Genomic DNA, 27287 nt, shown 5'->3' on the forward strand with positions numbered 1-27287 from the left:
ATAATGTATGCAGGGGGGGTGTTCTGACGCAAGACAGGGTCATAGAAGTGGCGTAGTGAAATCTATAAGATTTCAATGCGCCACTTCTAGGACACAAACGAGTCAATTTCTTACGCCTGTCTCACAGCAGGCTTAAGACTGACGCAGGCCCTTTCACATGGACCTTGCCCAGTGCTTAATTTGTAAAAAAAGAAGTACAGGTGCTGAAAATGTTGCCAAGGAGGTCACCGCTTCCTCCGGTAAGCCCCACTTTCAACACTCTCACTGCCTCAGTCTCTATCTTCTAACCTTGATCTGTTTTCTGTCTCCTAAGTCTTTGATCTAAGAGTCTATCCTCTCAACTCTCTGATTGTTTTCTATCGTCTTTGTCACACCCTGTATTTCTGATTTGCCCTCTATTCAGTTTAGCCCTGCCCTTTTTTCTCTTCACTTTTATCCATGCTCTGGTCTCTCTCCCCTCAAACTTGGCTCTTTACTATTGCTCTCTAGCAGAGATTAGCTGTGTCTCCATTTTATCCTTTTTCTGTTTTTTTCCCTCTATCATGTCCTCCACATCCTTTCATTCTATCTTCTCTCTTCGTAATGCTCTCTTCTTCACATGATGGCTGCTCTCTCCTCTCTTGTTGTTTCTTCTCCTCTTTACTCTTGCTGTCGCTCATCTCTAACACTGCTGCTGCCTGTGACCCCTGTCATCAGCCTGTAAATGTTTCTGCTATTTTGAACTCTGCGTTTTTCTGTTGTCATTTCTAAAGAAGCAGAAGATGACGTGTTTTACTTTCTTATCCACACAGAGTGCAAAACAAAATGTACACCAAATGAAAATGCGTTTTTGCCAATAATAATCAGTGTAGTATGACTGGGTTTATTGCGGAACAGGCAGCTGCTCGAGCACAGCAGGTCATGTCACTGCTTGTGCTGCCTGTAATTATTACCTCCAACCTCCAACCAAGATGGCCGCCTGGTAGGAGCTCCCCGAAGGAGCTCCCCGTGCTTGGGATCCCTTAACCGGGTATATCCCTGTTAGCAGCAGCCATCGACCTCCCCAGGAACAGGAGTAATGTTTTGGACACCGCTGTGACCCGCCAGCGTCACAACAGAGAAGTCCCTGCAGGAACGGAGTGCTGTGAAAGCCTGAGACGCGGAACAACGTTGGAAACGGCCCGCACCTCAGCAGAGGAACCCAAGGGACAGCGTTAGGCGGAGTGAGGCTCGGGTCGGTGGTAATCGACACCCGATATCCTCCACAGCCAGCACCGGGACAGAACAGAACGCACACCGGACCGTCCCCCCCCCACCCCCGAACAGAAGGCAGATGCTGAGATCGGGAGCCAGGGGGTCGCATCTCAGCGGACACCCCAGGACCGAAGGGGGCTGAGGCTGAGGCAACAACAACGGAACACCCACCCGACTGCAGCAGAGGACGCTGGTCGCAGCACCGGGATCGGCAGGAGGATCACCGAGATCAGCGAGATCAGCGGGAGCAAGACGACAATGGAGCCCCCCCCTCCCCCCACCCCTTTGCACCTACCGCCGCAGCAGAGGAATCAGAGCGGGGCAGCGGGCACCAGGACCAAAGCGGGAGGAGCACCGGACCCCTTTCATTCCCTTTGGTCCCGACGGCAGTAAAGGCAGCACCGGGACATGACGACGCAACCCCCACCCTCTCCCCCACACACCGCAGCAGAGAAATACGAGCGGTCTGGAGAGCCGGGAGGGACGCTGGACGCCGGTTGCTGGCTAACACGGCGGGGGTCACAAGCTCTCGAAGTGGACCCGAGAGAGCTAAACACAGCTCAACTTCAAAAAAGAGCGAGCGAGGAGCTGTAGGGGCGACAGAACACGGAAGCCTGCCACCATTGACATTGACATCGGTAGATTCCTGGCAAATGGATGGGATGCTTTTCATTATAATACAGGCTGAGCTCTGACGTGAGATCAAGTATATTCAGCCACATACATCTACGAAGAGGAAGGAAGCCAATCATGGATTAATGTAGTGCTCCTGTAAAACTCTACTGGCAATATTTACTGAAACACAGAAACTCAGGTATTTACTTCTCCCACCCGCCGGCTCTCTTTTGAAAAATCTAACTCTTTTGAAAAATCTAACTCCTTTGTACAAAATGGCTGGGGCCATAAAACTGTAACAATAAATCCCCCCATACCTCTGTCGTCCACGTGGCCCTTCAGCTCAACTCCCCCACATAGAGATAAGATTCCTCCCAGCTAGCCTTGAGTTCTGTTTGCTTAAACAGAAAGTGGAATCTCTTCCCCTGTGCTCAGAGCAATAGCAGCAAACAGAGGACTATTCTCTCTTTCTCCCAGCCTGCATAGCAACAAACAGAGGACTACTGGCTTGATCTGAACTATTTGGCGGCCATTTTAGTCTAGTTTCTAGTTTTTATTGGATTATAGTATTTTAGACTAGTAGAACAGAATGCCGGCCTATGCCTGTATTATTATACTCTTACTTATAGTTTTATCATTTGTTTAGGTCAGATTACTACCTCATATATGAAAGAATGTCTACCTATTATTGTATTATTGCAGTATTGCTCTACTAGCCTATTCTGAATTTTTGTACTACACAGACTGCTACCTCATATATGAAAGAGTGTTTGCCATCATTGCATTAGTACACTCTAGCTTTATTTTAAACATTTGTACTGCACAGATTACTACCTTAAATATGAGTGTTTGCATACCATTGTAGTACTATACCTATATCGGTATTTTGAACACCTGTAAGCACAGATTATTACCTCGTATATTAGGATTCCTCACTAGTGCCACTTTTACTTGTATTTTGAACATTTGTAAATGCACAGATTGCTACCTCACACTATTTGGGTTGACAACCAATGTCACCTTCGATTTTTGATTTTTGAGTTTTGACTCATGTAAATTGTTGTATCTGGATCCTTACTCTATATTCTATCAATATTATCAATATTATCAACTATAGTGCATTAGTGCACTCTCCCATTGTACCCTACCCTTATATATTATCAGTATTATGCCTATTCTTACACCTTGTACCTCACAATTTACCTTATGTATTTGCCCTACTGCTCACTCTTATATCCTGGATATGCTGGTTGATTACTAGTGTCACTGTGTAATTTATAACTTATTACTGTGTATCCTACTGTATGCACCTGTTTTTTCTGCATACATGATTTTCTGCACATTGGTACCACTATAGTGCACTACTGCATCCTCCCATACCCACCTAATCCTGCAACGCAACATGGACCCCATCGGCAAACACACATACAAAATCAACTACCCACCATCACTCACCAAAAAAGCCGCCAAACGCTTTAAACACAACTTCCTTAGGTCACACTCGAAAACACCCTTTGCTGACACCTACTTCTCACCGGTCAATGGATCCCTGAACACCGATATCATCTTCCACACCACACGCAGAGCTCAATGGAGAAAAGCGTTCTTCACCCTACTCACCGTCTCCTCCACTAGAAAATCCGCTCACAGCCTAACTCTCTCCATCACACCATCCCAAGTCTTTACAGGCAGAGCCACCATCACTATTTACAATAACGGGATTGTCCTATCACAATCCACAGACAGGAACCTGGAACTGCTAGACAACATGTTGCCCACCTTCAAAGAACACCTCTCCAATTCATGGACAAACACTCCCCCAGTCCCACCAACCATGACCTCACAGCTACATACTCTTCAATCAGGGACACACCTACCACCCCTGACCTCCCATCCCCTACCCACAACCCCACTATCCCAATTCAGCACTCCATCACAGACACAGATCGCTCCCCCTCATACACCGCTCTTTCCCCCGCCCCTTCTACCAACTTGCGGACCTCCACACATACCCTCAACACTCCTATCACACCTATAGCGGGCATTAACACCCCGCTCGCCGCTGACAGCACAGTTCCCACCCATAACACACCTAACTTAGTCCAGCACCAGAATAACACGCATTCCGACAATTCCCCCCCTTTATCCCCCCCCCCATTCTCAGTCCTCATTACCCTCTAACCAACTTCGCAGAACGTACCCCCTCTCCTAATTTAACTCCCCCTCCCCTCAACAGGACCATCTCCAATCCCACTTCCCCTCCTACTCTCAGCCCCCATTACCCTCCTTACACCCCCACCACGGCTACCAGTCTCCCAGCCTACACGTTGTCCCCCCCGCCTACCACCAATGCCCCCACCCATAACACCAACTTCCTCCCTACCTCATCCACACCCCTCCCGTCCAAAACCTCTCGCCTCCCTAACCCCATCCCGCACACCAACACAACGCAGACCTGCTCGAACACCAGCCCTCCCTCCCACCTGCACACGAATTCCCTGGCCAGCCATTCACCCCTGACTGCCACTCCCACCCCCACCACCTACCCTACGATGGAATACATCACGGCCACCCTCACTCAGATCAAAGAAGATGTTCACGCCATCAAAGAACTACTCTCCACACGCCCCATACACCGCCCACCCACCTCCACCCCCCCTCCCAACTTGTCTCCTACTCCGCCGGCGGACCCCCACCCTCATCACGCCCCACACCAGGCGTCAATCCCTGCTCTTAGGTGCAGCAACTGCCCTCGTCCCCCGCATCGCCCCTGCAACCCCTCACACATCTACACCTCTCCGCCAAACTTGTCCCCCACCCCTCTGACTAACTCTCGCACTCAGCTATCCCGCAATCTGACATCAATCCCAGCTCTTAATCGCAACAACCACCCTCGCCGCACCCACAACTCTTCTTCTGACCTCGACACACTCACCCTTCTCCGCTCCTATGACCCAGCCCCCCAAACTCACACAAGCACCCCACACCGCAAAATTCCCACGATACACCCAAATCCCATTAGACCACCCACACTAAACAGCAGATTCTCCATCCCCAATAACCTTAGAAAAGTCCCTCTCTCGCTAGAACCATCTAACACCCTCTACACACCCCGTCTCAAATGCACTCTTCTCAACTGCAGATCGGCCACGAAACACTCAGCAGCCATTGCTGAGCTCCTCTTATCGCGGGACCTTGACCTAATCATCCTGACTGAAACGTGGCTAACTGAATCTTCGACACCCATAATGGACATTCTGATTCCTCCCAACTACCACATTATCAGGCTCGGCAGAACAGGCCAAATAGGTGGAGGAATCGCATGCATATACAGGAACAACCTCTCTGTTCAGAAAGTCAATTCCACATCCCTACCATCCCCAACATCCTGGGAATACATCTGCCTCGACATTATTAGTGAGGGCAAACCGATATGCTCTCTTCACAGCATTTACCACCCACCCAGGGACAACCTCACTTTTTCCCAACAAATCATGGATATGATCTCAACCAATTCCGGACGCCAGCTCACCCAAATATACCTTGGTGACTTCAACCTCCACTGGAATGACCGCAACGACGCGGTGGTAAATAGTCTTAAAAATGTCCTCGATGCCCTTAACCTCACCCAAATATGCAACAGCCCGACCCACGAGAAAGGCTCTACCATCGACCTGATCATCTCCAAAGAGGACTCTATCCAACTCAAATCCATCCAACCCTGTGACTGGTCAGATCATCATATTATCACATTCTTTATCAACGAAAAAGTCAAAGTCAACCCGGCGCAACTCTCCAAGCCCAAAGTCTGGAAAAGAGACTCGAAAAAGCTCAACCCAGGCTCTCTGCCCCCTAACAGTTGCAATCTCCTACTCCCACCTGCAGGCGCCTCGGACGTCCAAACTCTGACTGACCACTATCTCAACACTATGACCTCTATAATTAATGAGGCTGCACCTATGCAGCTAAAAAGAGTCTCTACTAAAATCTCCAAACCATGGTACGACGGGAGTCTCAACGAAGATAGAAGAGACATGCGAATGGCAGAACGGACCTGGAGATCAGCCCCCTCCGCAATGCACCTAAAAGATTTGAAGAAAAAGAGAAACGCCTATGTCAGGAAAATAAAACGCTCAAAATCGGACTTCTTCAGCCTCCAACTTGACCAAGCAAAAAACCGCCCGAGAAAACTGTTTGAGCTAATCAAATTGCAATCCAAGGAGCAACCACAACCACTCAACACTGGGCGTGAGGCACCCTCCTGTGAAGACTTCGCTGCTTTCTTTATCCAAAAAACTGACAAAATAAAAAGCGATCTCCTCATTGACGCAAGCCTCTACTCCAAACCCAAATGCCTAGCACCCGCTGAACCAAAAAACAATGCTACATGGTCAACCTTTGGCACATACTCGGAAGAAGAAATTGGCAAATTACTCAGCACCCTGAAACCATCCAATCACCTCACGGACCCCCTCCCTGCCTTCGCAGTAAAAGACTTTACCCCTTTGCTTCTCCCTCTCTGGACTAAAATCATCAACAGCTCTCTCCAACAAGGAAGCATACCTGACTCCCTCAAAGTTGGTCAGGTCACACCTCTACTAAAGAAACCAACAGCCGACCCCTCTGATCTCAACAATTACGTCCCATCACCAATATCCCCACTCTCGCCAAACTGCTGGAAAAATGCGCACAACTACAATTGACTAAACACATTGAGCAATTCCATCTCCTCAACCCTCACCAGTCAGGCTTCCGAGCAGGACACAGCACAGAAACTGCTATGACTCACATAATTGACGACGCACTTCAAATGCTAGACCAAAATGACACCTGCCTCCTCATCCTTCTTGATCTCTCCTCAGCATTCGACACCGTTAAACATGAGAATCTACTAGAACTACTAAACACAAGAATGGGCTTATCTGGAACTGTCCTCAAATGGTTCACTTCCTTTCTTCACAACAGGTCGCAGAAATTCAAGAGCAACAACCTGATGTCCTCGCCAATACCTGTAACTCTAGGCGTCCCCCAAGGATCCTCTCTATCCCCAACTTTGTTCAACCTAGTCATGGAACCTCTCACCACCTTGCTACAAGCATCCAATGTACACTTTCGCATGTACGCCGATGACACCCAACTTTACCTCAAATTACAATCACCCAATGACATCCTGCTCCTGAACTCAACGATCAGATGCACCCAATCCTGGCTTGCCGACAATCACCTCAAACTCAATGCCCTGAAAACAGAGTTCCTTCTGATCTCACCTCCAGCGAAGATATCCACCACTCAACATTGGCTTAAACTCCTAACCGCACTCAATGTCCAACCCACAATCGTGGACTCAGCAAAATCTTTAGGCATAACACTCAACACCAATCTCAACATGCAGCAACATATCAGCAAGGCAACAAAGGGAGCGAACTTCCAGATCAATACTCTGAGGAAACTTAAACCCTACCTCCCAGCCAAAGACTTCCAAACTGCAGTACAAGCACTAGTCATTCCACGAATTGAATACGGAAGCACCACCCTCTGCGGACTCCCACTAACTACAACCGCACCACTAAAAGCGTCTCTAAATGCTGCAGCGAGACTCATCACTGGGTCAAAAAAGCACTCCCACATTACCCCTGACTTGAAGTCCCTGAATTGGCTGCCTTTTGAAGCCAGAATACATCTGAAAATCGCCTGCATGACACACAAGGCGGTACACCTAAACTCACCCGGCTACCTTGCTCAGAAATTGACAATCTCTGGGGGAATCAGAAACACGAGAGGCACAAACAATCTTCTGCTGAAACCTCGAAGATTCCGGAAGGAAAAAACATACAAGCGCTCCTTTTCAGGAATGGCGCCTAGGATTTGGAACTCACTCCCTCCCGAAACTAGGCTTATCTCCTCCACTACACTCTTTAAAAAAAAGTAAAAGCTATCCTCATGGCTAAATACACTTGAACTACTATCTCGAACCCTATTAACACCCTGCACTGATCTGTATTACATGCTTGACCCCTTTACTTATTTGTATGAGTTGTCTTATTACTCACATGATTGGCTTTGCAGTCACCTATTTGTATTATTTGTACTGTGTGATCTATTGATTTACCTATTTGACTTTGTTCCCTCATGTACCCTTCTATGTAAAGCGCTCTGATATCTGCGAAGATCTTGTTCGCGCTATATAAACTTTGAAATAATTAGGTCCAGGGATGGCGACGGGATCCACATCCACTGCTCAGCTTGCTGTGACCCTGCCTGCTACAGCACAGGCATTGTCGCCAGCAGTAATGCTGCCAATGCCGGTAAGTATGGCTGTGGTGACTACTGGACTCACTCACGCTCACCAATTACCATGCTGGGGTTCAGCACACAGATTCTACAGGTGTCGCCATGGCGCACAAAAGTTGTGTTAGGCCACAGTCGCATCGAGCACATTGACGATAGCAGCAATGCAGGGCTGCCGGATATGCTACTCTGGCTACGCAACAAGTGGAAAGTCCACACTTTCATTTATTCTTCCTCAAGAGCCCTCATTCCCAAGTTCCAAATGCGCTCTTGTAGCTTCCTTGCCTCAACTCCGTCATGAGCCAGCCCCAGCTACAATTATTCAATGGGAGGTTTAGGCCCAGGCAGTGGCAGGGTGCAGCAGATTAGGGGAATAGAATGCAAGCCATAGTTTGTCGATAACTTCTTGGATTTTTGATCAGCGTGATGACATCATCACTAACGTGGTGATACACAATCATGCCTGCCTGGACAGGCATATGCCGGCCTGCCTATGAACATTTACCAGCCAGTCACCATGCAATGTATGTTATTCTTTTTATTTTGATTTTGAACAATTCATATTGAGACCACCACCTGCAGGTTCAGAAATTGTAGCCCTGGCCCTGTAGTGCCAATAAAAGAAGTGCAGGTGCTGAGCACCTGAACGCACCTGCTCAAATTATGTACTGGGCTTGCCCCATGTGAAAGGACACATTGCTGGAGTTGCGTCACTTTTGTGACACACTCCAGCGATACGTCACTTTTGCGCCACACAGATACGTCAGAAATACTGACGTATCTGTAACTTCTTGGGCCATGATGCGTCATACTGTAAATATGACGCATCATTGGTCTCGCAAGGAGGGCGCAGTGAAAAGTGACGCATTGCTGTTTTCACGCAGTGATGCGTCACTTTTCATAAATGATGCCCGTAGAGTACATGGTCCTTATCTGCTAACACCTGGCAACTGGTGATTTAACACTGCCCAAATGTGTTCCAGAGCTAGAATCATTTGCACTCTCCTCTTATGGACCTACAAAACAAGTACATCAAAAGCCTGACCATGTTCCATATTATGAACACGTATTAACACTAAACTTACCTTAAAATACAAAATAAGGGGCAAACCCTGTGTAGTCAATGAGGTGTCTGAGGTAAGGGCAATTGAATATTGAGGTTAGGAACTGGCCTCAAGACTTGGCGCCAAATTTACAATGAAAACGACGTTTTCTTATCCAATTCAATAAAGTTTATTCAATTCATTTGGTGGGATTCAAAAGCAAACTCTCTGGTGAGTTATTCCATACACATCTATGTTGACATAATCTCCTTCTTATGTCATGAGTTAAATAGACATTATTATCCACTTCTTAATAACACCCAATGCATTTCGGGTCAAACAAAAAACATGACCCTTCGTCAGGGGTCTGTAAAGGAAAATCAGACAGGACCAAATTAGTCACCCTCTGCAATATACAACCAAACATTGTGCTCAAGTTCGCTACTGCTTCATATTATTGAAAACGACACTCTGCGTGATGATTATGCTCAGGTTTTGCTAACTAAATCTAAAGTGTAACATGTTAACTATCCTCCGTAACACATATAAAGTACCACAGATTACCATGAACCTATAAGCCTCTCAAAACGTAACAATTCTCAGTTTGCCGCAGTACATTTACTTACGAGGATTGGGACGCGTTCGCGCCTCCGTGGATTTTGGAGTGTAATCGACAACGTTACAACAACGGTTCTCATAGGGTAAAGACTCCGTCACTTGACCGCGACCGCAACCAATCATGTTGCGGCAGCCCGGTCACGTGAACTGAGTGCTAGGACTTCACAACAATACGGGTAACCTGAACCAGAAGTCTAAAAATGATCGTAATTGCATAACATGAATCTCAGTGCGAACAGTATGAAGATCATCTGCATAAAAAACCTAGATTTTCACAAACTACATATGGTGAATAAAGAACATCGAAATATACAATACCAATCATCTATGGGGTGCAGAATTTAGCAAAAGCCAGTGCTGAAAATCAGTCCATTATAATACCCAAGAATGTTCAATCCTATCATTCAACCCCGATGGGTGTGCGGAGTTCAATCTTTTTATCCAATAGTATTCCGCTCTCAGTCTTTGTTTTATTGGATCCATGTCGGGGCGCTGTTGGATTGCCTCGATCACCATAAATTTCAATTGTGAGATTTGGTGGTTCTTCTCTTTCCAGTGATTTGCCACGGAAGATTTCAATTCCTTGAGGTAAGGGCAATATCAGAGACAATGCCTCCTGAGGTATGATGTACATATAGGGCCAGATGTACTTGTTTTTACTGTCACAGTGAAATCCGTTGTTTGCAACCATACAGAATATATCTTACAATGTATTGAACTTTCTTTAGGAGTTGGTCATTTTTTACTGACCCAAAAATGGCTTTGTGATTTCGTTTTTGGAAGGTGCATGTTGTAGGTATTCCTTCCGCATTACAATTGGGTATGAGCTATATCAAGGTTTTATGACCAAAATTCGGTTGCAAAACATTGAAAATGTACCTCCTCCTGAATTGAGGGGATATGCCATTTGCAAGAGGAAGGCATCATTTTGGAACCCATTCCTATTTGTAAATGTAAAAAAAAGTTTGCTGGCGATTAGACATGGGTCCAAGAGATCACTGCCGACTCTAAAACAAACTTCGAATAGTGGTATTTGTGCTACATATTTTTTTTGCCAAAGAATTTCGCTGCCTGCACCTATGCCTAATCAGTACTTAATTTGAGCAGGTAGTTTCCGGTGCTCTGCACTGGCACCTAATTGTCAACATCTGCATTTATGGCAGTTGCCTTATGGTTGTGCTGTTTTTGCAATTAAAATATGTGCAAAACAACAGTTGTTTATTAATTCAATAAACATTAAAAACAACTAATACCTGTCACCCAAGACATTCTTAGAGCTTTCGGGGCCTCGCACAGTCTGAAATGTCACACTTGTAGCAGTGTGATGGTTAGTAACTGTGTAGGTACTGTAATAAAAGCCGCTGGCAGTGGCAATGAGTGGTGCAAGCTGTGGCGGCTTCCTGATAAGGACCGTACACTGTGCCTAATTATGCAGCGCTGCATTCAGAGGTGTCGAAATGCCCATCGCCTGGGTGGAGAGGAGAGCATTGGAACGAGGGGTAACCCCTGTAAAAAAAAACACAACAAAACGGAAATCACCACTTGATCAAGAGTGTGTTTGTGTTTCCCCTGCTTTGAATTGTCCACTAATCTAAAAATAAGCAATCTATTGTTTTCAATTTTAAAGACTATCTTTTTGGTTCTTAGGTCAGTTTATAACGTCCTTTTACTGACCCCAAATATGGTGGTTGTTAAATTGCAAACAGATGTTTCTGATTCGTTTTTTTGTACATGGGGTCCATAATTCTAAAATCAAGTGAAGGACTCTTGAGGGTGGTCGGAGCGAGTGAATGTTATGAGTTCAACATACAATAAAAATCCCACATTTTCAAGTTGGTATCATCAATTGAACATATTCTATTTTGATTTAGAAATATAGGGGAATATTATCAAGGGGGTTTATCTCTGCTTTTTTGGCTTTAAAAGCCAAGAAAGCGGAGATACAATTATCTCCCTATTACCTAGCTGTCGCTAACACCAGTTAGCGACAGCTAGTAGGAGATAGCGACCATCTTGGGCCCCACTTTGCATGTCAGAGAAATTTATCACTAATGACATGCAAAGTGGGCGTGCCAAGATGTTAGCGACTGGAAACAGTCACTAACATCGCTGTTGGACAGGCCACACGAAGGGCCGCTCTCCCCCGGCTCGACCAGGCCCGAGCCCGGTCACACAAGCACCCCACACCACCATTGCACGTCCTCCGTCCCCTCAGGGACCCCTGCCCTCGAGCATGTCGACCTCGTGGGCCCGATCCACTGCCGGCCCACGCGCCCAGCCCGGGCCGCCATCTTGGACACTTCACCACGTGGCCGCCTGGCCCCCGGCCGACCTCAACCCTGGGCCTGGCCAGGCCTCAGACATCCCGGCACCACCATCCACCCAGGAGGTGAGCGGGCTACTTGGCAAGTCAATGGGAGAAGGAGGTGTCGATGGCTCTCCCCCACCAAGTGCCGCTCGCCCATCGCCTCCCCGGGCGCTGGCTCCACCCCCCTGCTGGGTGTCTGGACTCCCTCATCCCGGACCTCCCGACCTCCAAGTGCGAGGGTCCGGACATCAAAGCACGCCAGCCCTATAACTGGGGCAGCTCCAGAGCAGGAAGGCAGTTGTATCTTGGAGTCGAGAGACGCAAAGAGGAACTCATCCTGGACGGACTACTGGCGCTGCCGTAGCTCTGTCCTGTGCACCATCGTCCTGCCTGTTGGCGCTGCCACAACCGTCGTAACCTTCATTCTTCATCGTCGTCCGGATCTGCTGGCGTGGCCGCGGACCGTTGTAACCGTCATCTTTCACCGGGACCTGCAGGCTCCGCCGCGGACCGTCGTCCTTCCTTCATCCATCTCGGGACCTGCTTGGCTCCTCCACGGCCCGATCATCAAGAACGCCGAGCTCGAGGATTGAGAGCTATTTTGAACTCACCGGTAACTAAGACTGTCCCGCTACCCCTTTCCTCAACCACAGACTCGAATCGAGGGGACCCCTGAGTCCAGACCTCCTTGTATCATACCAACGTAACCTAAGAATTGCATATAAAGTCTCGTTAACCTTCAATCTTGTGTGGTGTCTGTCTGTGGGGGGGAAGTTACTTATCTGTACAGTCGTTGGAGACGGCTCTCCCTGGAGACCTCTCCCCGTAATCTCGGCCGACCCTCCCGGTCCGTCTAACATTGGTGGCCAGCGGCGCGATCCGAATCACCGCATACGTACAGAGAGTAGCTCACCCCACAACGAACCACAATGACAACTAAAGAGAGCGGATCAACTGAGAAGTTCCAAATGGAAAAACTAGAGGAGTACAGCCATCGTGAACTAAAGCAGTTCTGCATTGAACTAGGTATCGCTACCACCGGACTAAGCACCAAGGACGATTTTAAGCATGCCCTAGAATCTTGGGCAGAGACCGGGGATACCGAAACGCCTGAGCAAAGCACCGCGAAAAAAAGCAACACGGCCCCTGAAGGGCAAAGAACCGGTCTCTCGCCAGACGAGATCCAAGAAAGAGAAAAAACCCGACTACACGAGCTAGAAATGGCCCGACTCAAGATGGACGTAGAACTCAAGTTGGCCGAACAAAAAATAACCTTAGAGCACCTACGTCTCCGAGAAGAAAGAGAGGAGAAACAGAGACAAAGGGAGCTCGAGGAAAAGAAACTAGCGTACGAGCACGAACGGAACCTAGCCGAGATCAACCTGCGCAAGCAGAATAAAGAGTTGGGGGTGCCCGAGAGACCACACACCCCCGGGACCACGGAGAAAAAAGTACACATCCCCAAGGATGTTGTCCGAGAATATTTTCGAGAGGACGACATCCAGCAATGGTTTAAGGCCTATGAAATCGCTATGACTGCGCACCGGATCGATAGAAACGATTGGGGAGCCGGCCTATGGGGCAGATTCCTCAATGAGGGCCGCGATACCCTGTTACAGCTCCCAGACCACCAGATGACCTCCTACGACCATATGAAAGCGGCCCTTCTCACCCGCTATGGCCTCACGCCCGAGATGTACCGTCAGAGGTTCCGAGACTGCACACGCATCCCGGGTACAACTTGGGTGGACTATGTAACGTACTTTAGCCGAGCTTTCGAAGGATGGATCAAAGGGAACAACGTCACGACCTACGAGCAACTGTTCAATCTGATGGTATGGGAGCATCTGTCCAACAATTGCTTCATTGAACTACGCCAACACCTCCTCGACAGCAAGTTAACCGATCCCCGGCAGCTCGCAGCCGAAGCTGACCGGTGGGAGATCACCAGAGTGGGCCGGAATGGGTCCTACGAGCAAAACAGGAACAACAATGGTCACCACCGACCCAGAGGAGGAGGAGGCCAAGGGCGGGGAAGAGACAACACTCCGGCCGCCCCCGTTACCAGCACCACCCCCCCGGCCAACCGGGGCAACACCCCGGCGCGACCGGGGTACAGAGCAAACGTCACGTGTCACCGATGCCAACGAGTCGGCCACTATGCAAACGACCCAAGCTGCCCGCAGTATCAGAGTCCAAAACCCCGCCATGTGGCCGCCGCAGCACTAGGGGAAGAACAGATCTCCGAGGAACAAGAAACAGACGAGCAAGAGTATCCAGAGTGGGAGCCAGCCGCCATGACTCTCGCGTGCTTAGGGGGAAGAGACATGGTCCCGCGGGTCCCCCTACCCGCTAACACCCAGAAGTACAGCCAATGGGTGAGCATCAATGGACAACGGGCCGAAGCCCTTCGGGACACCGGGGCCAGTGTGACAGCCGTCCGCTGTCACCTGGTGACCCCAGAACAATATCTACCGAACATTCTCTGCCCTGTACGCTCAGCCGACAACTCGGAAAGTCTGTGTCGGATGGCCTGCGTCCCTTTTGAGTGGGGAGGGGTCTCCGGCATGTTGAAGGTGACGGTCCGAGACGACGCCCCCGTGGACTGCCTCCTCGGGAATGACCTGGAGAGCTCCCCGTGGGCCGCTGTGGAGCGAAAAGAACACTTGGGGATGTTGGGCGTCCCGGACTGGGCATGCGTCACCACCCGGTCCATGGCCGCCCGTGCCAACCATCACCCGGAAGAACCAGAATGGCCGGCGCCACCGCCTCCGGTCGCCCCAGCCGAAACCCCCGACCATGACACCCCCCTCGAACCGGCTCAACCTTCCGACCTCGCTAACCTTGACCAGTGGGCCCAAGAGGGGGGACCCACACAAGAACAATTTCGCCAGGAACAGAAGACCTGTCCCTCCCTTGAGGGACTCCGCCAACAAGCGCTCGCCCAAAGCGCAGGGGACACCTCCGGAACTCATTGGGTCTACTGGGACAATGATCTGTTATACAGCGAGCAACGAATCGCCGAGCTGGGGGCCAACCGAGTACTAGTAGTGCCCCTCTGCTTTAGAGACTTCCTGTTAAACCTGGCCCACGATGTCCCCCTAGCAGGGCACCTAGGACAAGATAAAACTTACAGTCGCCTAGTGACCCACTTCTTCTGGCCCAAAATGAGGAACGATGTGCACCAGCATTGCCGATCTTGCCCCACGTGCCAAGCCAGTGGGAAGAGCGGCCGCAAACTAAAAGCCCCCTTGCAACCTTTTCCAGTAGTCACGACCCCATTTGAGAGGGTCGGAATAGACATTGTGGGACCCCTGGACCCGCGTACAAAACAAGGACATCGCTTCATTCTGGTGCTAGTGGACCACGCCACCCGCTACCCTGAGGCTGTTCCTCTCCGGACCGTGACAGCCCCAGTGGTCGGCCGGGCCCTGATGGGGATCTTCTCCCGTGTGGGGTTCCCCCGAGAAGTCGTCAGCGACAGAGGCACGAACTTTATCTCTAAATACATGAAATCTCTCTGGCAACAGTGTGGGGTCACCTACCGCTTCACGACCCCCTATCACCCCCAAGGGAACGGACTTGTTGAGCGGTTCAACCGCACGCTGAAAGGAATGATCGGGGGATTGGAAGAGCCCCTCCGTCGCCAGTGGGATGTGCTGCTGCCGTGCCTCCTCTTCGCCTACCGAGAGGTCCCACAGAAATCCCTGGGCTTCAGCCCATTCGAACTGCTCTATGGGCACCCAGTGCGGGGGCCGCTCAGCCTGATCAAAGAAGGCTGGGAGATGCCTCCGACCAAGAACCCTCCAGATGTCTTCCGGTACCTCCTCACCCTCCGCAACCAGTCCCGGCGGTTCAGAGACCTAGCAAAAGCCAACCTAGAGGCCAGTCAAGAGGACATGAAAAAATGGTATGACCAGAACGCCTCATCCATTGAATTCGAACCGGGACAACAGGTATGGGTCATGTCCCCCACGGAGCCATGCGCTCTCCAAGACAAATGGACGGGACCCTTCAAGGTGATCGAGCGCAAGGGTCCTGCCACCTATCTGATCGATATGGAGTCCTCCCGGAACCCCCTCCGAGTCCTCCACACCAACAGACTGAAACCCCACTTTGCACGAACAGAACTCAGCCTATTGATGGCCACGGACAATGGGGTTGAAGACGACTCCGAGCCTCTCCCTGACCTCCTGCGGACCCAGGAGCAAGACGGCTCCGTAGATGGGGTCCGACTCTCGGAGACCCTCACCAGAGAACAACGCCAAGAGTGCCAAGCCCTCCTGTCACGGTTCGCCAGTCTGTTCTCCCTCACCCCAGGTGTCACTTCCTGGTGTGTGCACGATGTAGACACCGGAGACAGCCCTCCTATCCGCCACCGGGCCTACCGCGTACCTGATCGGGTACGGGCCTGCATCCAGGCGGAAGTGGCTAAGATGCTCACGCTCGGGGTCATCGAGCCCTCAGCCAGTCCATGGGCCAGCCCGGACGTACTGGTCCCCAAAGCAGCCGCCCCCGGAACCACACCAGAACTCCGGTTCTGCGTCGACTACCGGGGCCTGAATGAAGTCACCAGAACGGACGCACATCCCATCCCCCGGGCAGATGAACTGGTCGACCGAATGGGAGCTGCCCGCTACCTTAGCATCTTCGACCTGACAGCAGGTTATTGGCAGATCGGCCTCACACCCCGAGCACAAGAACGTTCTGCCTTCTCCACCCCCGATGGCCATTACCATTTTACGGTCATGCCCTTCGGTATGAAGAATGCCCCAGCGACTTTCCAACGGCTCGTCAACCAGGTCCTGGCGGGGCTCGAAGGGTTCAGCGCCGCCTACCTAGACGACATCGCTGTGTACAGCCACCATTGGACCGAGCACCTCCACCACCTCCGAGCAGTGCTGCAAGCCCTTCAGCGAGCTGGCCTCACGATCAAGGCCAGCAAGTGTCAAATTGGACAAGGGTCTGTGACCTACCTCGGACACCAGGTGGGAAGCGGCCTAGTGGCCCCTCTACAACTGAAAATTGCCGCCATCCAGGACTGGCAGCCCCCTATCACCCAAACCGAGGTACGAGCCTTCCTGGGCCTCACGGGCTATTACCGAAGGTTCGTGAAAGACTATGGTACCATAGTGGGCCCCCTCACCGAACTCACGTCAAAAAATCAGCCCAAGAAGGTGAACTGGACCCCCGAGTGTCAAGCGGCATTCGAACAATTGAAGGCCGCCATGTGTTCCGCTCCTGTGCTCCAGGCCCCAGACTACAGCCGGGAGTTCGTCGTCCAGACGGACGCCTCCGACCAGGGCATTGGGGCGGTCCTGTCCCAAGTGAACACCGAGGGCCTTGATCAACCGGTGGCCTTCATCAGCCGGAGACTCCTACCACGGGAACAACGCTGGAGCACCATAGAGAGGGAAGCCTTCGCTGTGGTATGGGCCCTCAAGAAGCTCCGGCCCTACCTTTTCGGCACCCACTTTCGGGTGCAGACCGACCACCCACCCCTGCAGTGGCTGATGCACATGCGGGGGGAAAACCCCAAGTTGCTACGCTGGTCCATATCCTTGCAGGGTATGGACTTCACAGTCGAACACCGGCCTGGGTCCGACCACGCCAACGCGGATGGCCTGTCCCGATTTTTCCGCCTCGACGAAGAGAGTCCCCAAGAGGATGGGTGACTCTCCCCGCCTTCAGCTGGGGGGGACGCATGTTGGACAGGCCACACGAAGGGCCGCTCTCCCCCGGCTCGACCAGGCCCGAGCCCGGTCACACAAGCACCCCACACCACCATTGCACGTCCTCCGTCCCCTCAGGGACCCCTGCCCTCGAGCATGTCGACCTCGTGGGCCCGATCCACTGCCGGCCCACGCGCCCAGCCCGGGCCGCCATCTTGGACACTTCACCACGTGGCCGCCTGGCCCCCGGCCGACCTCAACCCTGGGCCTGGCCAGGCCTCAGACATCCCGGCACCACCATCCACCCAGGAGGTGAGCGGGCTACTTGGCAAGTCAATGGGAGAAGGAGGTGTCGATGGCTCTCCCCCACCAAGTGCCGCTCGCCCATCGCCTCCCCGGGCGCTGGCTCCACCCCCCTGCTGGGTGTCTGGACTCCCTCATCCCGGACCTCCCGACCTCCAAGTGCGAGGGTCCGGACATCAAAGCACGCCAGCCCTATAACTGGGGCAGCTCCAGAGCAGGAAGGCAGTTGTATCTTGGAGTCGAGAGACGCAAAGAGGAACTCATCCTGGACGGACTACTGGCGCTGCCGTAGCTCTGTCCTGTGCACCATCGTCCTGCCTGTTGGCGCTGCCACAACCGTCGTAACCTTCATTCTTCATCGTCGTCTGGATCTGCTGGCGTGGCCGCGGACCGTTGTAACCGTCATCTTTCACCGGGACCTGCAGGCTCCGCCGCGGACCGTCGTCCTTCCTTCATCCATCTCGGGACCTGCTTGGCTCCTCCACGGCCCGATCATCAAGAACGCCGAGCTCGAGGATTGAGAGCTATTTTGAACTCACCGGTAACTAAGACTGTCCCGCTACCCCTTTCCTCAACCACAGACTCGAATCGAGGGGACCCCTGAGTCCAGACCTCCTTGTATCATACCAACGTAACCTAAGAATTGCATATAAAGTCTCGTTAACCTTCAATCTTGTGTGGTGTCTGTCTGTGGGGGGGAAGTTACTTATCTGTACAGTCGTTGGAGACGGCTCTCCCTGGAGACCTCTCCCCGTAATCTCGGCCGACCCTCCCGGTCCGTCTAACAATCGCTATCTCCTATTACCAACTTTTGGAGATATTTGCGCTAAGCGCGAATATCTACAAAAGCTAACACCTGCCCTGAGCCGGTCTTAGCCATATTATCCAATGGGAGGTGGATAACATGGCTAAGAGCATTAGCTCGGTAATGCATGAATATGGCTGACTTAAAATTGCTGCAGGTCAGCGATAAATTTTTGTCTCTAACCAAGCAATAGCGATAATTATCGCTGTTGCTTGGTAATATGCCCCCTGGTGCGCAGTGAAACGTCAGTAAATATCATGATATGTGTGCAAAAGTGCTGCAATCCCATCTGTTAAAAAGGTTTTAGAAGATGAAGCTACAGAGTACATCTGCCCATTGTTTGTATTTCTCTAAGATACAAAAAGGGAGGTTACTAGGTATCCATTTCAACAATGAAGAGGTAATCTATATAAGGTGTGAGGATTTGGGTGTATTACACTAACAAAAACTGTCTTGGGCTCAGTCAGGCTCATTTGCACAACCTTAAGTTCGTCCCTGGTAGCTATGGCTTTGAGCAGCAAGGCTTAAACAAAGGAACTAGTGTAAAACATTCAACAATACAAAATAACAAAATAAGAAAGCCAGGCAACATGAAAGAAAAAAAACACCAATTTTTAAAAACATATATATTTTAATGAATTTTTAGAGTCCTTAATGATCCAAATCCACTGGAGGATTCTGGTGATACAGCTTTTTAAATGGTTTGTCATTTTTTTATTCAATTGCAAACAAGCATTGGTCAATCAAATGTGTATAAACTATTTTGGCTACTATTGCCCAGCTTGGTGACCAGATCTGACAGGGAGAAAGTCTGGTGGTCAATGGGATAGATGTTGACAGTTACCTGGCCACCAAAGCGTTTTTCAGTCCAGTACCAAACTTTATGACGCAACCGCCATAGACTTTAATGGAGTGGTCCTGATGCTTATGATACAGGATGAAAAGATGTTCAAGGATTCTCTTGTTATGGTGCAGTAAAAAGGGGGTCCCTCTGTGATGATTCCTCGGTCCTCAGGTCATGTGGGATGACTTTTTTCACAGAGGTTGGGCTACCAGTCTCTATACACCACGGTCCTGATGAAATCCTATAGTAGGGGCTAGTGTCCCTCTGGGTGACCAATCTGGACTTTGATGACACACCTGGGTCCAGAAGACTCAGGTGCAACTTTTGGCCTCCGAAGACTGGTCTTTTGGGACCCCCTACAGCAGCTAGCAGTAAAACCTTCATGGTGGCTAGCAACTGTCCTACTTGAGCTGTGCTGATCCTGGTGCAGGTTCCAGGAGGTCAGTGCACAGTTACTTTGAGTCACTCATTTGATCTGAAGTTGGCACACAACCTTTTACCAAGCCAGGAGCCACAGGCACAGTCCTCTCTTCACTAGCCCAATGTGTAGCAGGTGTAGTCCAGCCTCTCTTTGTGCAATGAAGGGGGGCAGCAAGGCAGTCCTTGTTTCAGTTGCAACATAATCTGAGGTTCAGGGTGCTAGGAGCACTGTTCCCAACAAGCTGCGCGGGTGAGTGCGCGCGCACAGAAGTCACCCTAAGCGCGCAGTGTGCTGAATTTAGCGCGCACTCCCGCAACGCCGTTTGCGCCGCCGCTTTTAAAATGCGAGCAGCAGGAAAAAGTGCCATTTCCTCGTTGCGAGTGATTAAGAAAAAGAAAAGCAGTCTGAAACACAGCGTGTGCCTTAGCACACGCTGTGTTTGACACTCTGCATTACTTTTCTTACACTGCACAGCTGAGGGGCTGATTGTGAACCTTTAGTATTCATGTTAATTGTAGCCTCCCCCGGTGCGCTGCAATTAACACGAATACTAATTCAAAGGACCTACAATCAGCCCGCAGCTGTGCCCTGTAAGAATCGACATTGTGCACTACTTCAGGGCTGTTTGTGATCCTTTGTGTTGCGTTGCCTTCCTCCAGCTCTCCTGTCCTGTAAGGGAGAGACAAACGATCATCAAGACCATTAGTATAGACATAACACAGATGACTGAATGTACCTCACACGGACAGAAAAAATTAACAAGACTTTGCAAAAAGTTATTGCTAGAGAAGCATCTGGGCCTTCAAAAATATTTTTGAAATGGTTAAAACGGGCTGACCCACATTGATCCATGTTTTATACTATAGTGTGCGGAATAAAATGCGAATGACAAACATAACAGGCCATTGTGAAGAGAGCAGGTTGAAAGTCCTTATAAAAATAGTATATATATATATATATATATATATATATATATATATATATATATATATATACTATATATGTATGTATGTATGTATGTATGTATGTATATATATATATATATATATATATATATATATATATATATATAATTTTAGTAAAAATGGAAAGGCCTCGGTTAACAACCGAACTAAAACCAGGGACAGGCAGGCACCAGGGAGCAGGGACAGACACCAGGGAGCAGGGACAGACACCAGGGAGAAGGGACGGGGAGCAGGGACGGACACCAGGGAACAGGCACAGACATCGGGGAGCAGGGACAGACACCAGGGAGCAGGGACAGACACCAGGGAGAAGGGACGGGGAGCAGGGACGGACACCAGGGAACAGGCGCAGACATAGGGGAGCAGGGACAGACACCAGGGAGAAGGGACGGGGAGCAGGGACGGACACCAGGGAACAGGCACAGACATCGGGGAGCAGGGACAGACACCAGGGAGCAGGCACAGACACCAGGCAGCAGGCACAGACACCGGGGAGCAGGCATGGACACCAGGGAGCAGGGACAGACACCAGGCAGCAGGCAGCAGGCACAGACACCAGAGAGCAGGCACAGACACCAGGCAGCAGGCACAGACACCAGGCAGCAGGTACAGACACCAGGGAGCAGGCACAAACACCAGGGAGCAGGCACAGACACCAGGGAGCAGGAACGGACACCAGGGAGCAGGAAAGGACACCAGGGAGCAAGAACAGACACCAGGGAGCAGGGACAGGCACCAGGGAGCAGGCACAGACACCAGGGAGCAGGCACAGACACCAGGCAGCAGGCACAGACACCAGGCAGCAGGCACAGACACCAGGGAGCAGGAACAGACACCAGGGAGCAGGAACAGACACCAGGGAGCAGAAACGGACACCAGGGACAGAAACCAGGGAGCAGGCACAGACACCAGGGAGCAGGCACAGACACCAGGGAGCAGGAACGGACACCAGGGAGCAGGGACAGACACCAGGGAGCAGGCACAGACACCAGGCAGCAGGCACAGACACCAGGCAGCAGACACAGACACCAGGGAGCAGGCACAGACACCAGGGAGCAGGAACGAACACCAGGGAGCAGGGACATACACTAGGAATCAGGGACAGACACCAGGGAGCAGGCAGAGACACCAGGGAGCAGGCACAGACACCAGGGAGCAGGGACAGACACCAGGAAGCAGGGACAGACACCAGGGACAGGCACAGACACCAGGGAGCAGGGACAGACACCAGAAAGCAGGGACAGACACTAGGGACAGGCACAGATATCGGGGAGCAGGGACAGACACCAGGGAGCAGGCACAGACACCAGGGAGCAGGAACGGACACCAGGGAGCAGGGACAGACACTAGGAATCAGGGACAGACACCAGGGAGCAGGCACAGACACCAGGAGCAGGCACAGACACCAGGGAGCAGGGACAGACACCAGGAAGCAGGGACAGACACCAGGGACAGGCACAGACACCAGGGAGCAGGGACAGACACCAGGGAGCAGGCACAGACACCAGGGAGCAGGGACAGACACCAGAAAGCAGGGACAGACACTAGGAACAGGCACAGACATCGGGGAGCAGGGACAGACACCAGGGAGCAGGCACAGACACCAGGGAGCAGGCACAGACACCCGGGAGCAGGCACAGACACCAGGGAGCAGGGACAGACACCAGGGACAGGCACAGACATCGGGGAGCAGGGGCAGACACCAGGGAGCAGGCACAGACACCAGGGAGCAGGGTCAGACACCAGAAAGCAGGGACAGACACCAGTGACAGGCACAGACATCGGGGAGCAGGGACAGACGCCAGGGAGCAGGCCGAGACACCAGGGAGCAGGGACAGACACCAGGGAGCAGGCACAGACATCGGGGAGCAGGGACAGACACCAGGGAGCAGGAACGGACACCAGGGAGCAAGAACGGACACCAGGGAGCAGGGACGGACACCAGGGAGCAGAAACGGACACCAGGGAGCAGGCACAGACATCAGGGAGCAGGGACAGACATAGGGGAGCAGGGACAGACATAGGGGAGCAGGGACAGGCACCAGTGAGCAGGGCCGGACACCAGGGAGCAGGGACAGACACCAGGGAGCAGGCACAGACATCGGGGAGCAGGGACAGAGAGCAGGGAGCAGAGATTGACACCGGGAAGCATTTTGGGCATTTCTCTGTAATAATGCGACCCTGTGAACAAGAAAAGGCAGGAGGAACAGAATTGGAATGATGGTGTGAACTAGACAGAGGACTACAGTGTGAAAGTTAAAGTTCAAACAGGTAAACAGAGCCTCGCCATAGTTTTGTTTCGTGCTTTGGCTCACAGCAACAAACACATTTTTACTTATTGAAAAATTAAGAGAACCAGTTGGTAAACTCACAGCAAAGACAATCTAGCTTTACTTCCACAGTTTTCTGCACTGCATTGAATGAGCAGTATAACCGTTTCAAGATGGCTATGCATAGTCAGACTGCACGAAGAGTGTGTTTCACTACAGATCAGACTGAATCACCAGAGCACTTACTCTGTCAAAGCAAAGCTGCACCTGCGCTCTGATTTCACATCATAATGTGCCAAAACTGTAGGAGGTCTAGGAACTATTCTTGTTCTCTGCCTTGATTTTGATGCTCGAGCCAAGACAGGGATTTTTCTGGAAGTTTCATCCTAACATATCCTTGCGAGATGTTCCCCTTCCTATCTGAAAGCGATTTACATGTTCAGAGGCAAAGTGCTATTTGAACTCATTTTGATTACTGCAGTGCTTTACAAGAGGGAAAATTGGGAAAACTCGTCACAAAACTGCAGGTTCCACAAGACTGTGCAGGAAGACCGTTTTCAATCAGAATATTTGGTCTAGATTATGAACTGTCAATCTGCCGAAAGAGTCACACTGATTGCTAGTGCATGAGAAGCGACCAGGCATGGTTGCAAGCGTGGAAACAAAAGGAGTAGCAACCAGCTACCTTTACATTTTTAAATGTTGGACCACAGACCATATGTATGCCAATGTCTTTTGTCTCCCTGAACAAAGGAACTCTTCCCCTGTTCACATTTACGAGCCTAACAAGACAATGGCATTCGACAAGGGGTCAATCGTCATGAAAGACCTCCCGCAAAAACTATCAATAAGTATTTGTAGAGAGCACTAATCACCCCGCTGGGTATCCATTTTCTATGTAATATAATGGAAAGTTTCACTGCCTGGTGATCCAAGAAAGCGTTGTCATGAACAACACCTCGTCTTACCACCCGGTTTCAACGTATGCAGCTTTTCCAGGCCCTACAAACCTTTAGGCATCTCTGCACTATCGAAGTATCCAAAATACGGTTTATGTTTCCTGTACAGAGGATTTTGTTCACTGGGGAATCAATACTTGTAGGGACAGTTTTGATCCTAATATTCATCAGCACAGGAACGGAAACTTTCAGTGTTTGTTTCCTTCTTCCAGTCCTTCCGCAAATGAAGAAAGGACCATCCATTTATAGAAGTTAGCTGTTCAACAAACGCAACTCTGTCCGTTCCATTCCTGTTCAGATCAGGAAATTTCTGTAACAACTTTGTGACACCTACAAACACTATTTCCAAATTCTTTCATTACATATCTGTACCAGTCTAAGATACGCAGGCGGCGTATACATTTTTGGACCCGTGAACACTGTTCCCAATAAGCTGTGCGTGTGAGCGCGCATGCACAGAAGTCACCCTAAGCGTGTAGTGTGCTGTATTTAGCACGCACTCCTGAAAAACCCTTCGCGCCGCAGATGGTTCATGGTTATGCAATACCTACTTTCTGTGTATCAGGGTATTACTGCAGATGTCTAAAGTTACTTGACTATAAAGAGCTATGGTCTGTGACAGGGTGCAAGATGAACTCTATAAACATTGAATAGTATGGGGAAGAGATCAGAGCATAGGATCCAAATAGTAAAAAGACTTTAATCAGATGGGTAATATCTTTGGGCAGTATTCCTCTTGATCAGTTCTTCAAGGAAGACATGCATGTGGAAACTGACAGAAATGTTATAATATGTTCAGTATCCCTTGTTTGAGATATCTCAACCCCCTAGGCATTCTAGATGACAGTCTCATTCCATATCTATGGTTACCTTCACTCAGCAGATTTAAACAAACCTCCCTTAATAACTTTAACCACAACACAACTTACAATACAAATATATATATATATATATATATATATATATATATATATATATATTACCTACTGGCGGTCGCCAGTAGGTATATATAGTTAGGATTTTTTCCCTATGGGATTTCTGAAAATTCTATGTCTAATAACTTTGGCGTTTGTGGACGGAATCGGCTGAAATTTTCAGGAAAATGGCACATTTTGTTTCTGAGCAGCTCCTGGAAATTTGGGGGGGGGGTTTGTCAAGGGGGGGCCGAGAAAAAAGGGGGGTCCCAAAACGCGTTTTTCCCATGTTAATTTCCATAGGGCGGTTGGACTCACTTTTAGCCCGAACGGCTGAATGAATTTCCACGAAACTTGGCAAAATTGTAGGGACTGTTAGCCCGATGTGCCTTTGCTAGGTCTCAATATATGTGCTTCAGTGGATTTTGAGAAATTAACGTTTAAATCAAGATATATATCTGTAACAGCGCTCCGGGCAGCGATCCGGTTAGCGAACTTTTCGCGTATCGGAACTTTGCGATGCGAAGCTGATTGGCCCTCCGGTGTCTGTCAACATTCTAAACAGTCCGGAGCGGCCGCCATCTTGTCTCTCGGTAGGATCGAGAGACAAGAGGAGGCCAAAACAAAGGGCGAAATGAAGGAAAGGGGGCAAGGTAGACCCCTTCTGACCCCCTAGGATTGATGAGGGGGATATTATAGAGCCACGCGGGGCCCCAAAAAAAAAAAAGAAAAAAATCCGATTTTTTCGCCGTAGAGACGCGTCTTGGTAAGCGAACCGGGCAGCTAACCGGGAAGCTAACCGGCAGTGTAACGGGAGTCTGAGGAGTAGCTGATTGGCTGTCAACATTGTAAACAGTCCGGAGCGGCCGCCATCTTGTCTCTCGGTAGGATCAAGAGACAAGAGGAGACCAAAACAAAGGGGGAAATGAAGGAAAGAGGGCAAGGTAGACCCCTTCTGACCCCATAGGATTGATGAGGGGGATATTATAAAACCACGCGAGGCCCAAAAAAAAAAAATCCTGAGGAGTAGCTGATTGGCTGTCAACATTGTAAACAGTCCAGAGCGGCCGCCATCTTGTCTCTCGGTAGGATCGAGAGACAAGAGGTGGAAAAAAAAAGGTGTAAATGAATGAAAGGGGTAAGGCAGACCCCTCCTGAACCCCTAGGATTGATGAGGGGGCTATTAAAGTTCCCTGCGGGGCAAAAGAAAAAAAAATTGCGATTTTTCGCGGTAAAGGTGCTTTCTGGTACGTTAACCGGGCAGCTAACCGGCAGCGTAACGGGAGTCCGACATATTGTGTTTTTTGAACGTTTGTGATATGTGCACGTGTGGATTTTGTCTAATTAAGGTTAAAAAAATATATATATATCTTTAAGCTTGTTCTGGCGCGCTTACGTTTTGGGTTTGGTTTGCGCTGCAGAGACGATACGTCACGGTTATGCGATGCATCATGAGGCGTCTCACGGGCTACGTGATACGTCACTTAATAAAGAATATATTTTACAGCTATAGATATTAGCTTTAAAAAACCAATGAAATTCACAGAAAAAACCATAGGTTATAGACCATATATAGTTAGGAATTTGCATTTACAAAACGTTGAAAATTCACTGAAAAAACCATAGGTTATAGACCATATATAGTTAGGGATTAGCATTTAAAAAACCTTATTTTATTTGCACAAAACCATTGAAATTCCATATATAGTTAGTTGCACTAACTATATATCGCGGACCCGCAATCCACTGCTAATGATGTCACATATTACATCATTCATGACATGGTCAGTGACATCACTGATGACATCACTGATGACATCTCAAATGACATCACTGATGACATCACTGATGACATCTCAAATGACATCACTGATGACATCACTGACATCTCATTTGACATTACTGATTACATCACTGATGATATCATTTATGTGATAATACATCTTCAGACTCTAATATAACCTTAGATACACTCAGTGTAAACAGGCACTCACAGACTGTCACACATCCATGGAGTTACTCACACACC

Source organism: Lissotriton vulgaris, chromosome 6 (genome assembly GCF_964263255.1).
Source record: "Lissotriton vulgaris chromosome 6, aLisVul1.2, whole genome shotgun sequence".
Lineage (NCBI taxonomy): Eukaryota > Metazoa > Chordata > Amphibia > Caudata > Salamandridae > Lissotriton > Lissotriton vulgaris.